The following is a 13,600-nucleotide window of genomic DNA, read 5'->3' on the forward strand; positions in this document are numbered from 1 at the left end:
CTTAAGATCTGCATGTTTCCATCAGACATATCAGACGTTATGTTATAGAATCATGAAAAAATATGAATTTTAAAGATTTGTAATTGTCAGGATGGCCGAGTGGTCTAAGGCGCCAGACTCAAGGTGAGAATCCTTCCTAGTTACAGGGGTATTCTGGTCTCTGATTGGAGGCGAGGGTTCAAATCCCTCTTCTGACACGGCTTTTGCCTTAAAAAGTAGCTCTTTGTCAATACCGAAAAATTCTCCAAATGGTGAAAAGAAAACACATGAACAGTGATTAATCGTTTGATAGATGCCATAGTTTGAGAACAGACAACACATGAAATGTGAATAATCGTTCGACACATGTCATCATATGCCTAGTTTAGAATTCAAAAAGTTACTCAAATTCCATAAAAAAAATGTTTTTTACTATATCTTTCATTTGCTTTTAACGTTTTTTGTTGATTTTTCTTTGTATCTTACGATCTGCATGTTTCCATCAGACATATCAGAGGTTATGTTACAGAATCATGAAAAAATATGAATTTTAAGAATTTTTATTTGTCAGTATGGCCGAGTGGTCTAAGGCGCCAGACTCAAGGTGAAAATCCTTCCTAGTTAGTAACAGTGGTATTCTGGTTTCCGATTGGAGGCGCGGGTTCAAATCCCTCTTCTGACACTGATTTTGCCTTAAAAAAGTAGCTCTTTGTCAATACCGAAAAATTCTCCAAATGGTGTAAAGACAACACATGAACAGTGATTAATCGTTTGATAGATGTCATAGTTTGAGAATAGACAACACATGAAACGCAAATTATCGTTCGATACATGTCATCATATGCCTAGTTTGGAATTCAATAACTTACTCAAATTCCATAAAAAAATGTTTTTTACTATATCTTTCATTAGCTTTTAACGTTTTTGTTTATTTTTCTTTGTATCTGAAGATCTGCATGTTTCCATCAGACATATCAGACGTTATGTTACAGAATCATGAAAAAATATGATTTTTAAGGATATGTAATTGTCAGGATGGCCGAGTGGTCTAAGGCGCCAGACTCAAGGTGAGAATCCTTCCTAGTTACAGGGGTATTCTGGTCTTCGATTGGATTTGAGGGTTCAAATCCATCTTCTGACACTGATTTTTTGCCTTAAAAAAGTAGCTCTTTGTCAATACCGAAAAATTCTCCAAATGGTGAAAAGAAAACACATGAACAGTGATTAATCGTTTGATAGATGCCATAGTTTGAGAACAGACAACACATGAAATGCGAATAATCGTTCGACACATGTCATCATATGCCTAGTTTCGAGTTCAAAAAGTTACTCAAATTCCATAAAAAAATGTTTTTTTTACTATATCTTTCATTAGCTTTTAAAGTTTTTCATTTATTTTTCTTTGTATCTTAAGATCTGCATGTTTCCATCAGACATATCAGACGTTATGTTATAGAATCATAAAAAAATATGAAATTTAAGAATTTTTAATTGTCAGGATGGCCGAGTGGTCTAAGGCGCCAGACTCAAGGTGAAAATCCTTCCTAGTTACAGGGGTATTCTGGTCTTCGATTGGAGTTGAGGGTTCAAATCCATCTTCTGACACTGATTTTTTGCCTTAAAAAAGTAGCTCTTTGTCAATACCGAAAAATTCTCCAAATGGTGAAAAGAAAACACATGAACAGTGATTAATCGTTTGATAGATGCCATAGTTTGAGAACAGACAACACATGAAATGCGAATAATCGTTCGACACATGTCATCATATGCCTAGTTTCGAGTTCAAAAAGTTACTCAAATTCCATAAAAAAATGTTTTTTTTACTATATCTTTCATTAGCTTTTAAAGTTTTTCATTTATTTTTCTTTGTATCTTAAGATCTGCATGTTTCCATCAGACATATCAGACGTTATGTTATAGAATCATGAAAAAATATGAAATTTAAGAATTTTTAATTGTCAGGATGGCCGAGTGGTCTAAGGCGCCAGACTCAAGGTGAAAATCCTTCCTAGTTACAGGGGTATTCTGGTCTCCGATTGGAGGCGAGGGTTCAAATCCCTCTTCTGACACGGATTTTGCCTTAAAAAGTAGCTCTTTGTAAATACCGAAAAAATTCTCCAAATGGTGTAAAGACAACACATGAACAGTGATTAATCGTTTGATAGATGTCATAGTTTGAGAATAGACAACACATGAAACGCAAATTATCGTTCGATACATGTCATCATATGCCTAGTTTGGAATTCAATAACTTACTCAAATTCCATGAAAAATGTTTTTTACTATATCTTTCATTAGCTTTTAACGTTTTTTGTTGATTTTTCTTTGTATCTTAAGATCTGCATGTTTCCATCAGACATATCAGACGTTATGTTATAGAATCATGAAAAAATATGAATTTTAAAGATTTGTAATTGTCAGGATGGCCGAGTGGTCTAAGGCGCCAGACTCAAGATGAGAATCCTTCCTAGTTACAGGGGTATTCTGGTCTCTGATTGGAGGCGAGGGTTCAAATCCCTCTTCTGACACTGCTTTGGCCTTAAAAAAGTAGCTCTTTGTCAATACCAAAAAATTCTCCAAATGGTGAAAAGAAAACACATGAACAGTGATTAATCGTTTGATATAGATGCCATAGTTTGAGAACAGACAACACATGAAATGTGAATAATCGTTCGACATGTCATCATATGCCTAGTTTAGAATTCAAAAAGTTACTCAAATTCCATAAAAAAATGTTTTTTACTATATCTTTCATTAGCTTTTAACGTTTTTTGTTGATTTTTCTTTGTATCTTAAGATCTGCATGTTTCCATCAGAATCATGTTACAGAATCATGAAAAAATATGAATTTTAAGAATTTTTATTCGTCAGTATGGCCGAGTGGTCTAAGGCGCCAGACTCAAGGTGAGAATCCTTCCTAGTTAGTAACAGTGGTATTCTGGTCTCCGATTGGAGGCGCGGGTTCAAATCCCTCTTCTGACACTGATTTTGCCTTAAAAAAGTAGCTCTTTGTCAATACTGAAAAATTCTCCAAATGGTGTAAAGACAACACATGAACAGTGATTAATCGTTTGATAGATGTCATAGTTTGAGAATAGACAACACATGAAACGCAAATTATCTTTCGATACATGTCATCATATGCCTAGTTTGGAATTCAATAACTTACTCAAATTCCATAAAAAAATGTTTTTTACTATATCTTTCATTAGCTTTTAACGTTTTTTGTTGATTTTTCTTTGTATCTTTAGATCTGCATGTTTCCATCAGACATATCAGACGTTATGTTATAGAATCATGAAAAAATATGAATTTTTAAGATTTGTAATTGTCAGGATGGCCGAGTGGTCTAAGGCGGCAGACTCAAGGTGAGAATCCTTCCTAGTTACAGGGGTATTCTGGTCTCCGATTGGAGGTGAGGGTTCAAATCCCTCTTCTGACATGGCTTTTGCCTTAAAAAAGTAGCTCTTTGTCAATACTGAAAAATTCTCCAAATGGTGAAAAGAAAACACATGAACAGTGATTAATCGTTTGATATAGATGCCATAGTTTGAGAACAGACAACACATGAAATGCGAATAATCGTTCGACACATGTCATCATATGCCTAGTTTAGTTCAAAAACTTACTCAAATTCCATAAAAAAATGTTTTTTTACTATATCTTTCATTAGCTTTTAAAGTTTTTTATTTATTTTTCTTTGTATCTTAAGATCTGCATGTTTCTATCAGACATATCAGACGTTATGTTATAGAATCATGAAAAAATATGAAATTTAAGAATTTTTAATTGTCAGGATGGCCGAGTGGTCTAAGGCGCCAGACTCAAGGTGAGAGTCCTTCCTAGTTACAGGGGTATTCTGGTCTCTGATTGGAGGCGAGGGTTCAAATCCCTCTTCTGACAAAGCTTTTGCCTTAAAAATGTAGCTCTTTGTCAATACCGAAAAATTCTCCAAATGGTGAAAAGAAAACACATGAACAGTGATTAATCGTTTGATAGATGTCATAGTTTGAGAATAGACAACACATGAAACGCAAATTATCGTTCGATACATGTCATCATATGCCTAGTTTGGAATTCAATAACTTACTCAAATTCCATGAAAAATGTTTTTTACTATATCTTTCATTAGCTTTTAACGTTTTTTGTTGATTTTTCTTTGTATCTTAAGATCTGCATGTTTCCATCAGACATATCAGACGTTATGTTATAGAATCATGAAAAAATATGAATTTTAAAGATTTGTAATTGTCAGGATGGCCGAGTGGTCTAAGGCGCCAGACTCAAGATGAGAATCCTTCCTAGTTACAGGGGTATTCTGGTCTCTGATTGGAGGCGAGGGTTCAAATCCCTCTTCTGACACTGCTTTGGCCTTAAAAAAGTAGCTCTTTGTCAATACCAAAAAATTCTCCAAATGGTGAAAAGAAAACACATGAACAGTGATTAATCGTTTGATATAGATGCCATAGTTTGAGAACAGACAACACATGAAATGTGAATAATCGTTCGACATGTCATCATATGCCTAGTTTAGAATTCAAAAAGTTACTCAAATTCCATAAAAAAATGTTTTTTACTATATCTTTCATTAGCTTTTAACGTTTTTTGTTGATTTTTCTTTGTATCTTAAGATCTGCATGTTTCCATCAGAATCATGAAAAAATATGAATTTTAAGAATTTTTATTCGTCAGTATGGCCGAGTGGTCTAAGGCGCCAGACTCAAGGTGAGAATCCTTCCTAGTTAGTAACAGTGGTATTCTGGTCTCCGATTGGAGGCGCGGGTTCAAATCCCTCTTCTGACACTGATTTTGCCTTAAAAAAGTAGCTCTTTGTCAATACTGAAAAATTCTCCAAATGGTGTAAAGACAACACATGAACAGTGATTAATCGTTTGATAGATGTCATAGTTTGAGAATAGACAACACATGAAACGCAAATTATCTTTCGATACATGTCATCATATGCCTAGTTTGGAATTCAATAACTTACTCAAATTCCATAAAAAAATGTTTTTTACTATATCTTTCATTAGCTTTTAACGTTTTTTGTTGATTTTTCTTTGTATCTTTAGATCTGCATGTTTCCATCAGACATATCAGACGTTATGTTATAGAATCATGAAAAAATATGAATTTTTAAGATTTGTAATTGTCAGGATGGCCGAGTGGTCTAAGGCGGCAGACTCAAGGTGAGAATCCTTCCTAGTTACAGGGGTATTCTGGTCTCCGATTGGAGGTGAGGGTTCAAATCCCTCTTCTGACATGGCTTTTGCCTTAAAAAAGTAGCTCTTTGTCAATACTGAAAAATTCTCCAAATGGTGAAAAGAAAACACATGAACAGTGATTAATCGTTTGATATAGATGCCATAGTTTGAGAACAGACAACACATGAAATGCGAATAATCGTTCGACACATGTCATCATATGCCTAGTTTCGAGTTCAAAAACTTACTCAAATTCCATAAAAAAATGTTTTTTTACTATATCTTTCATTAGCTTTTAAAGTTTTTTATTTATTTTTCTTTGTATCTTAAGATCTGCATGTTTCCATCAGACATATCAGACGTTATGTTATAGAATCATGAAAAAATATGAAATTTAAGAATTTTTAATTGTCAGAATGGCCGAGTGGTCTAAGGCGCCAGACTCAAGGTGAGAGTCCTTCCTAGTTACAGGGGTCTTCTGGTCTCTGATTGGAGGCGAGGGTTCAAATCCCTCTTCTGACAAAGCTTTTGCCTTAAAAATGTAGCTCTTTGTCAATACCGAAAAATTCTCCAAATGGTGAAAAGAAAACACATGAACAGTGATTAATCGTTTGATAGATGTCATAGTTTGAGAATAGACAACACATGAAACGCAAATTATCGTTCGATACATGTCATCATATGCCTAGTTTGGAATTCAATAACTTACTCAAATTCCATAAAAAAATGTTTTTACTATATCTTTCATTAGCTTTTAACGTTTTTTGTTGATTTTTCTTTGTATCTTAAGATCTGCATGTTTCCATCAGACATATCAGACGTTATGTTATAGAATCATGAAAAAATATGAATTTTAAGATTTGTTAATTGTCAGGATGGCCGAGTGGTCTAAGGCGCCAGACTCAAGGTGAGAATCCTTCCTAGTTACAGGGGTATTCTGGTCTCTGATTGGAGGCGAGGGTTCAAATCCCTCTTCTGACACTGCTTTGCCTTAAAAAAGTAGCTCTTTGTCAATACCAAAAAATTCTCCAAATGGTGAAAAGAAAACACATGAACAGTGATTAATCGTTTGATAGATGTCATAGTTTGAGAACAGACAACACATGAAATGTGAATAATCGTTCGACATGTCATCATATGCCTAGTTTAGAATTCAAAAAGTTACTCAAATTCCATAAAAAAATGTTTTTACTATATCTTTCATTAGCTTTTAACGTTTTTGTTGATTTTTCTTTGTATCTTAAGATCTGCATGTTTCCATCAGACATATCAGAATTATGTTACAGAATCAAAAAATATGAATTTTAAGAATTTTTATTGTCAGTATGGCCGAGTGGTCTAAGGCGCCAGACTCAAGGTGAGAATCCTTCCTAGTTAGTAACAGTGGTATTCTGGTCTCCGATTGGAGGCGAGGGTTCAAATCCCTCTTCTGACACTGATTTTGCCTTAAAAAAGTAGCTCTTTGTCAATACTGAAAAATTCTCCAAATGGTGTAAAGACAACACATGAACAGTGATTAATCGTTTGATAGATGTCATAGTTTGAGAATAGACAACACATGAAACGCAAATTATCTTTCGATACATGTCATCATATGCCTAGTTTGGAATTCAATAACTTACTCAAATTCCATAAAAAAATGTTTTTTACTATATCTTTCATTAGCTTTTAACGTTTTTTGTTGATTTTTCTTTGTATCTTTAAGATCTGCATGTTTCCATCAGACATATCAGACGTTATGTTATAGAATCATGAAAAAATATGAATTTTAAAGATTTGTAATTGTCAGGATGGCTGAGTGGTCTAAGGCACCAGACTCAAGGTGAGAATCCTTCCTAGTTACAGGGGTATTCTGGTCTCCGATTGGAGGTGAGGGTTCAAATCCCTCTTCTGACATGGCTTTTGCCTTAAAAAAGTAGCTCTTTGTCAATACTGAAAAATTCTCCAAATGGTGAAAAGAAAACACATGAACAGTGATTAATCGTTTGATATAGATGCCATAGTTTGAGAACAGACAACACATGAAATGCGAATAATCGTTCGACACATGTCATCATATGCCTAGTTTCGAGTTCAAAAACTTACTCAAATTCCATAAAAAAATGTTTTTTTACTATATCTTTCATTAGCTTTTAAAGTTTTTTATTTATTTTTCTTTGTATCTTAAGATCTGCATGTTTCCATCAGACATATCAGACGTTATGTTATAGAATCATGAAAAAATATGAAATTTAAGAATTTTTAATTGTCAGAATGGCCGAGTGGTCTAAGGCGCCAGACTCAAGGTGAGAGTCCTTCCTAGTTACAGGGGTCTTCTGGTCTCTGATTGGAGGCGAGGGTTCAAATCCCTCTTCTGACAAAGCTTTTGCCTTAAAAATGTAGCTCTTTGTCAATACCGAAAAAAAATTCTCCAAATGGTGAAAAGAAAACACATGAACAGTGATTAATCGTTTGATAGATGTCATAGTTTGAGAATAGACAACACATGAAACGCAAATTATCGTTCGATACATGTCATCATATGCCTAGTTTGGAATTCAATAACTTACTCAAATTCCATAAAAAAATGTTTTTTACTATATCTTTCATTAGCTTTTAACGTTTTTGTTGATTTTTCTTTGTATCTTAAGATCTGCATGTTTCCATCAGACATATCAGACGTTATGTTATAGAATCATGAAAAAATATGAATTTTAAAGATTTGTAATTGTCAGGATGGCCGAGTGGTCTAAGGCGCCAGACTCAAGATGAGAATCCTTCCTAGTTACAGGGGTATTCTGGTCTCTGATTGGAGGCGAGGGTTCAAATCCCTCTTCTGACACTGCTTTGGCCTTAAAAAAGTAGCTCTTTGTCAATACCCAAAAATTCTCCAAATGGTGAAAAGAAAACACATGAACAGTGATTAATCGTTTGATATAGATGCCATAGTTTGAGAACAGACAACACATGAAATGTGAATAATCGTTCGACATGTCATCATATGCCTAGTTTAGAATTCAAAAAGTTACTCAAATTCCATAAAAAAATGTTTTTTACTATATCTTTCATTAGCTTTTAACGTTTTTTGTTGATTTTTCTTTGTATCTTAAGATCTGCATGTTTCCATCAGACATATCAGACGTTATGTTACAGAATCATGAAAAAATATGAATTTTAAGAATTTTTAATTGTCAGTATGGCCGAGTGGTCTAAGGCGCCAGACTCAAGGTGAGAATCCTTCCTAGTTAGTAACAGTGGTATTCTGGTCTCCAATTGGAGGCGAGGGTTCAAATCCCTCTTCTGACACTGATTTTGCCTTAAAAAAGTAGCTCTTTGTCAATACTGAAAAATTCTCCAAATGGTGTAAAGACAACACATGAACAGTGATTAATCGTTTGATAGATGTCATAGTTTGAGAATAGACAACACATGAAACGCAAATTATCTTTCGATACATGTCATCATATGCCTAGTTTGGAATTCAATAACTTACTCAAATTCCATAAAAAAATGTTTTTTACTATATCTTTCATTAGCTTTTAACGTTTTTTGTTGATTTTTCTTTGTATCTTTAAGATCTGCATGTTTCCATCAGACATATCAGACGTTATGTTATAGAATCATGAAAAAATATGAATTTTAAGATTTGTAATTGTCAGGATGGCCGAGTGGTCTAAGGCGCCAGACTCAAGGTGAGAATCCTTCCTAGTTACAGGGGTATTCTGGTCTCCGATTGGAGGTGAGGGTTCAAATCCCTCTTCTACACGGCTTTTGCCTTAAAAAAGTAGCTCTTTGTCAATACTGAAAAATTCTCCAAATGGTGAAAAGAAAACACATGAACAGTGATTAATCGTTTGATATAGATGCCATAGTTTGAGAACAGACAACACATGAAATGCGAATAATTGTTCGAAACATGTCATCATATGCCTAGTTTCGAGTTCAAAAACTTACTCAAATTCCATAAAAAAATGTTTTTTTACTATATCTTTCATTAGCTTTTAAAGTTTTTTATTTATTTTTCTTTGTATCTTAAGATCTGCATGTTTCCATCAGACATATCAGACGTTATGTTATAGAATCATGAAAAAATATGAAATTTAAGAATTTTTAATTGTCAGGATGGCCGAGTGGTCTAAGGCGCCAGACTCAAGGTGAGAATCCTTCCTAGTTACAGGGGTATTCTGGTCTCCGATTGGAGGCGAGGGTTCAAATCCCTCTTCTGACAAAGCTTTTGCCTTAAAAAGTAGCTCTTTGTCAAACCGAAAAATTCTCCAAATGGTGAAAAGAAAACACATGAACAGTGATTAATCGTTTGATAGATGTCATAGTTTGAGAACAGACAACACATGAAATGCGAATAATCGTTCGACACATGTCATCATATGCCTAGTTTAGAATTCAAAAAGTTACTCAAATTCCATAAAAAAATGTTTTTTACTATATCTTTCATTAGCTTTTAACGTTTTTTGTTGATTTTTCTTTGTATCTTAAGATCTGCATGTTTCCATCAGACATATCAGAGGTTATGTTACAGAATCATGAAAAAATATGAATTTTAAGAATTTTTAATTGTCAGGATGGCCGAGTGGTCTAAGGCGCCAGACTCAAGGTGAGAATCCTTCCTAGTTAACAGGGTATTCTGGTCTCCAATTGGAGGCGAGGGTTCAAATCCCTCTTCTGACACGGCTTTTGCCTTAAAAAAGTAGCTCTTTGTCAATAACGAAAAATTCTCCAAATGGTGAAAAGAAAACACATGAACAGTGATTAATCGTTTGATAGATGCCATAGTTTGAGAACAGACAACACATGAAATGCGAATAATCGTTCGACACATGTCATCATATGCCTAGTTTAGAATTCAAAAAGTTACTCAAATTCCATAAAAAAATGTTTTTTACTATATCTTTCATTAGCTTTTAACGTTTTTTGTTGATTTTTCTTTGTATCTTAAGATCTGCATGTTTCCATCAGACATATCAGACGTTATGTTATAGAATCATGAAAAAATATGAAATTTAAGAATTTTTAATTGTCAGGATGGCCGAGTGGTCTAAGGCGCCAGACTCAAGGTGAGAATCCTTCCTAGTTACAGGGGTATTCTGGTCTCCGATTGGAGGCGAGGGTTCAAATCCCTCTTCTGAGAAAGCTTTTGCCTTAAAAATGTAGCTCTTTGTCAATACCGAAAAATTCTCCAAATGGTGAAAAGAAAACACATGAACAGTGATTAATCGTTTGATAGATGCCATAGTTTGAGAACAGACAACACATGAAATGCAAATAATCGTTCGACACGTGTCATCTTATGCCTAGTTTAGAATTCAAAAACATACTCAAATTCCATAAAAAATGTTTTTTTACTATATCTTTCATTAGCTTTTAACGTTTTTTGTTGATTTTTCTTTGTATCTTAAGATCTGCATGTTTCCATCAGACATATCAGATGTTATGTTACAGAATCATGAAAAAATATGAATTTTGAGAATTTTTAATTGTCAGGATGGCCAAGTGGTCTAAGGCGCCAGACTCAAGGTGAGAATCCTTCCTAGTTACAGGTTTATTCTGGTCTCCGATTGGAGGCGAGGGTTCTAATCCTTCTTCTAACATGGCTTTTGCCTTAAAAAAGTAGCTCTTTGTCAATACCGAAAAATTCTCCAAATGGTGAAAGGAAAACACATGAACAGTGATTAATCGTTTGATATATGTCATAGTTTGAGAACAGACAACACATGAAATGCGAAAAATCGTTCGACACGTCATCATATGCCTCGTTTAGAATTCAAAAAGTTATTCAAATTCCATAAAAAAAAGTTTTTTACTATATCTTTCATTAGCTTTTAACGTTTTTTGTTGATTTTTCTTTGTATCTTAAGATCTGCATGTTTCCATCAGACATATCAGACGTTATGTTATAGAATCATGAAAAAATATGAAATTTAAGAATTTTTAATTGTCAGGATGGCCGAGTGGTCTAAGGCGCCAGACTCAAGGTGAGAATCCTTCCTAGTTACAGGGGTATTCTGGTCTCCGATTGGAGGCGAGGGTTCAAATCCTCTTCTGACAAAGCTTTTGCCTTAAAAATGTAGCTCTTTGTCAATACCGAAAAATTCTCCAAATGGTGAAAAGAAAACACATGAACAGTGATTAATCGTTTGATAGATGCCATAGTTTGAGAACAGACAACACATGAAATGCAAATAATCGTTCGACACATGTCATCATATGCCTAGTTTAGAATTCAAAAAGTTACTCAAATTCCATAAAAAATGTTTTTTTACTATATCTTTCATTAGCTTTTAACGTTTTTTTTGATTTTTCTTTGTATCTTAAGATCTGCATGTTTCCATCAGACATATCAGACGTTATGTTACAGAATCATGAAAAAATATGAATTTTAAGAATTTTTAATTGTCAGGATGGCCGAGTGGTCTAAGGCGCCAGACTCAAGGTGAGAATCCTTCCTAGTTACAGGGTATTCTGGTCTCCGATTGGAGGCGAGGGTTCAAATCCCTCTTCTGACATTGCTTTTGCCTTAAAAAGTAGCTCTTTGTCAATACCGAAAAATTCTCCAAATGGTGAAAAGAAAACACATGAACAGTGATTAATCGTTTGATATATGTCATAGTTTGAGAACAGACAACACATGAAATGCGAATAATCGTTCGACACATGTCATCATATGCCTAGTTTAGAATTCAAAAAGTTACTCAAATTCCATAAAAAAATGTTTTTTACTATATCTTTCATTAGCTTTTAACGTTTTTTGTTGATTTTTCTTTGTATCTTAAGATCTGCATGTTTCCATCAGACATATCAGACGTTATGTTACAGAATCATGAAAAAATATGAATTTTAAGAATTTTTAATTGTCAGGATGGCCGAGTGGTCTAAGGCGCCAGACTCAAGGTGAGAATCCTTCCTAGTTAACAGTGGTATTCTGGTCTCCGATTGGAGGCGAGGGTTCAAATCCCTCTTCTGACACGGCCTTTGCCTTAAAAATGTAGCTCTTTGTCAATACCGAAAAATTCTCCAAATGGTGAAAAGAAAACACATGAACAGTGATTAATCGTTTGATAGATGCCATAGTTTGAGAACAGACAACACATGAAATGCGAATAATCGTTCGACACATGTCATCATATGCCTAGTTTAGAATTCAAAAAGTTACTCAAATTCCATAAAAAAAAGTTTTTTACTATATCTTTCATTAGCTTTTAACGTTTTTTGTTTATTTTTCTTTGTATCTTAAGATCTGCATGTTTCCATCAGACATATCAGACGTTATGTTATAGAATCATGAAAAATATGAAATTTAAGAATTTTTAATTGTCAGGATGGCCGAGTGGTCTAAGGCGCCAGACTCAAGGTGAGAATCCTTCCTAGTTACAGGGGTATTCTGGTCTCCGATTGGAGGCGAGGGTTCAAATCCCTCTTCTGACAAAGCTTTTGCCTTAAAAATGTAGCTCTTTGTCAATACCGAAAAATTCTCCAAATGGTGAAAAGAAAACACATGAACAGTGATTAATCGTTTGATAGATGCCATAGTTTGAGAACAGACAACACATGAAATGCGAATAATCGTTCGACACATGTCATCATATGCCTAGTTTAGAATTCAAAAAGTTACTCAAATTCCATAAAAAAATGTTTTTTACTATATCTTTCATTAGCTTTTAACGTTTTTTGTTGATTTTTCTTTGTATCTTAAGATCTGCATGTTTCCATCAGACATATCAGATGTTATGTTACAGAATCATGAAAAAATATGAATTTTAAGAATTTTTAATTGTCAGGATGGCCGAGTGGTCTAAGGCGCCAGACTCAAGGTGAGAATCCTTCCTAGTTACAGGGTTATTCTGGTCTCCGATTGGAGGCGAGGGTTCAAATCCCTCTTCTAACATGGCTTTTGCCTTAAAAAAGTAGCTCTTTGTCAATACCGAAAAATTCTCCAAATGGTGAAAGGAAAACACATGAACAGTGATTAATCGTTTGATATATGTCATAGTTTGAGAACAGACAACACATGAAATGCGAAAAATCGTTCGACACATGTCATCATATGCCTAGTTTAGAATTCAAAAAGTTACTCAAATTCCATAAAAAAAAGTTTTTTACTATATCTTTCATTAGCTTTTAACGTTTTTTGTTGATTTTTCTTTGTATCTTAAGATCTGCATGTTTCCATCAGACATATCAGACGTTATGTTATAGAATCATGAAAAAATATGAAATTTAAGAACATTTAATTGTCAGGATGGCCGAGTGGTCTAAGGCGCCAGACTCAAGGTGAGAATCCTTCCTAGTTACAGGGGTATTCTGGTCTCCGATTGGAGGCGAGGGTTCAAATCCCTCTTCTGAGAAAGCTTTTGCCTTAAAAAGTAGCTCTTTGTCAATACCGAAAAATTCTCCAAATGGTGAAAAGAAAACACATGAACAGT

At 34.2% G+C, this 13,600-nt stretch overlaps 20 non-coding genes across 20 annotated transcripts; all 20 read left to right on the forward strand.

The window, feature by feature from the left end:
- The first annotated feature begins 85 nt into the window (after positions 1–85).
- On the forward strand, positions 86–197 carry trnal-caa. Its single transcript has 2 exons — positions 86–123; positions 152–197. It is a non-coding gene; the product is annotated as a tRNA-Leu (tRNA).
- Positions 198–1,936: 1,739 nt separating this feature from the next.
- On the forward strand, positions 1,937–2,048 carry trnal-caa. Its single transcript has 2 exons — positions 1,937–1,974; positions 2,003–2,048. It is a non-coding gene; the product is annotated as a tRNA-Leu (tRNA).
- Positions 2,049–2,395: 347 nt separating this feature from the next.
- On the forward strand, positions 2,396–2,507 carry trnal-caa. Its single transcript has 2 exons — positions 2,396–2,433; positions 2,462–2,507. It is a non-coding gene; the product is annotated as a tRNA-Leu (tRNA).
- A 338-nt stretch (positions 2,508–2,845) lies between these two features.
- Positions 2,846–2,961, forward strand: trnal-caa. The gene is made up of 2 exons: positions 2,846–2,883; positions 2,916–2,961. It is a non-coding gene; the product is annotated as a tRNA-Leu (tRNA).
- An 809-nt stretch (positions 2,962–3,770) lies between these two features.
- trnal-caa lies at positions 3,771–3,882 on the forward strand. Its single transcript has 2 exons — positions 3,771–3,808; positions 3,837–3,882. It is a non-coding gene; the product is annotated as a tRNA-Leu (tRNA).
- Positions 3,883–4,229: 347 nt separating this feature from the next.
- trnal-caa lies at positions 4,230–4,341 on the forward strand. The gene is made up of 2 exons: positions 4,230–4,267; positions 4,296–4,341. It is a non-coding gene; the product is annotated as a tRNA-Leu (tRNA).
- Positions 4,342–4,666: 325 nt separating this feature from the next.
- Positions 4,667–4,782, forward strand: trnal-caa. The gene is made up of 2 exons: positions 4,667–4,704; positions 4,737–4,782. It is a non-coding gene; the product is annotated as a tRNA-Leu (tRNA).
- Positions 4,783–5,593: 811 nt separating this feature from the next.
- On the forward strand, positions 5,594–5,705 carry trnal-caa. The gene is made up of 2 exons: positions 5,594–5,631; positions 5,660–5,705. It is a non-coding gene; the product is annotated as a tRNA-Leu (tRNA).
- A 347-nt stretch (positions 5,706–6,052) lies between these two features.
- Positions 6,053–6,164, forward strand: trnal-caa. The gene is made up of 2 exons: positions 6,053–6,090; positions 6,119–6,164. It is a non-coding gene; the product is annotated as a tRNA-Leu (tRNA).
- Positions 6,165–6,502: 338 nt separating this feature from the next.
- Positions 6,503–6,618, forward strand: trnal-caa. Its single transcript has 2 exons — positions 6,503–6,540; positions 6,573–6,618. It is a non-coding gene; the product is annotated as a tRNA-Leu (tRNA).
- Positions 6,619–6,967: 349 nt separating this feature from the next.
- trnal-caa lies at positions 6,968–7,079 on the forward strand. The gene is made up of 2 exons: positions 6,968–7,005; positions 7,034–7,079. It is a non-coding gene; the product is annotated as a tRNA-Leu (tRNA).
- A 351-nt stretch (positions 7,080–7,430) lies between these two features.
- Positions 7,431–7,542, forward strand: trnal-caa. The gene is made up of 2 exons: positions 7,431–7,468; positions 7,497–7,542. It is a non-coding gene; the product is annotated as a tRNA-Leu (tRNA).
- A 350-nt stretch (positions 7,543–7,892) lies between these two features.
- On the forward strand, positions 7,893–8,004 carry trnal-caa. Its single transcript has 2 exons — positions 7,893–7,930; positions 7,959–8,004. It is a non-coding gene; the product is annotated as a tRNA-Leu (tRNA).
- A 348-nt stretch (positions 8,005–8,352) lies between these two features.
- trnal-caa lies at positions 8,353–8,468 on the forward strand. Its single transcript has 2 exons — positions 8,353–8,390; positions 8,423–8,468. It is a non-coding gene; the product is annotated as a tRNA-Leu (tRNA).
- An 810-nt stretch (positions 8,469–9,278) lies between these two features.
- trnal-caa lies at positions 9,279–9,390 on the forward strand. The gene is made up of 2 exons: positions 9,279–9,316; positions 9,345–9,390. It is a non-coding gene; the product is annotated as a tRNA-Leu (tRNA).
- Positions 9,391–9,736: 346 nt separating this feature from the next.
- On the forward strand, positions 9,737–9,848 carry trnal-caa. The gene is made up of 2 exons: positions 9,737–9,774; positions 9,803–9,848. It is a non-coding gene; the product is annotated as a tRNA-Leu (tRNA).
- A 1,724-nt stretch (positions 9,849–11,572) lies between these two features.
- Positions 11,573–11,683, forward strand: trnal-caa. Its single transcript has 2 exons — positions 11,573–11,610; positions 11,638–11,683. It is a non-coding gene; the product is annotated as a tRNA-Leu (tRNA).
- A 347-nt stretch (positions 11,684–12,030) lies between these two features.
- On the forward strand, positions 12,031–12,143 carry trnal-caa. The gene is made up of 2 exons: positions 12,031–12,068; positions 12,098–12,143. It is a non-coding gene; the product is annotated as a tRNA-Leu (tRNA).
- A 347-nt stretch (positions 12,144–12,490) lies between these two features.
- trnal-caa lies at positions 12,491–12,602 on the forward strand. Its single transcript has 2 exons — positions 12,491–12,528; positions 12,557–12,602. It is a non-coding gene; the product is annotated as a tRNA-Leu (tRNA).
- A 348-nt stretch (positions 12,603–12,950) lies between these two features.
- Positions 12,951–13,062, forward strand: trnal-caa. Its single transcript has 2 exons — positions 12,951–12,988; positions 13,017–13,062. It is a non-coding gene; the product is annotated as a tRNA-Leu (tRNA).
- The last annotated feature ends 538 nt before the right edge of the window (positions 13,063–13,600 follow it).

The sequence above is a fragment of the Oncorhynchus gorbuscha genome, linkage group LG05 (assembly GCF_021184085.1).
Source record: "Oncorhynchus gorbuscha isolate QuinsamMale2020 ecotype Even-year linkage group LG05, OgorEven_v1.0, whole genome shotgun sequence".
Lineage (NCBI taxonomy): Eukaryota > Metazoa > Chordata > Actinopteri > Salmoniformes > Salmonidae > Oncorhynchus > Oncorhynchus gorbuscha.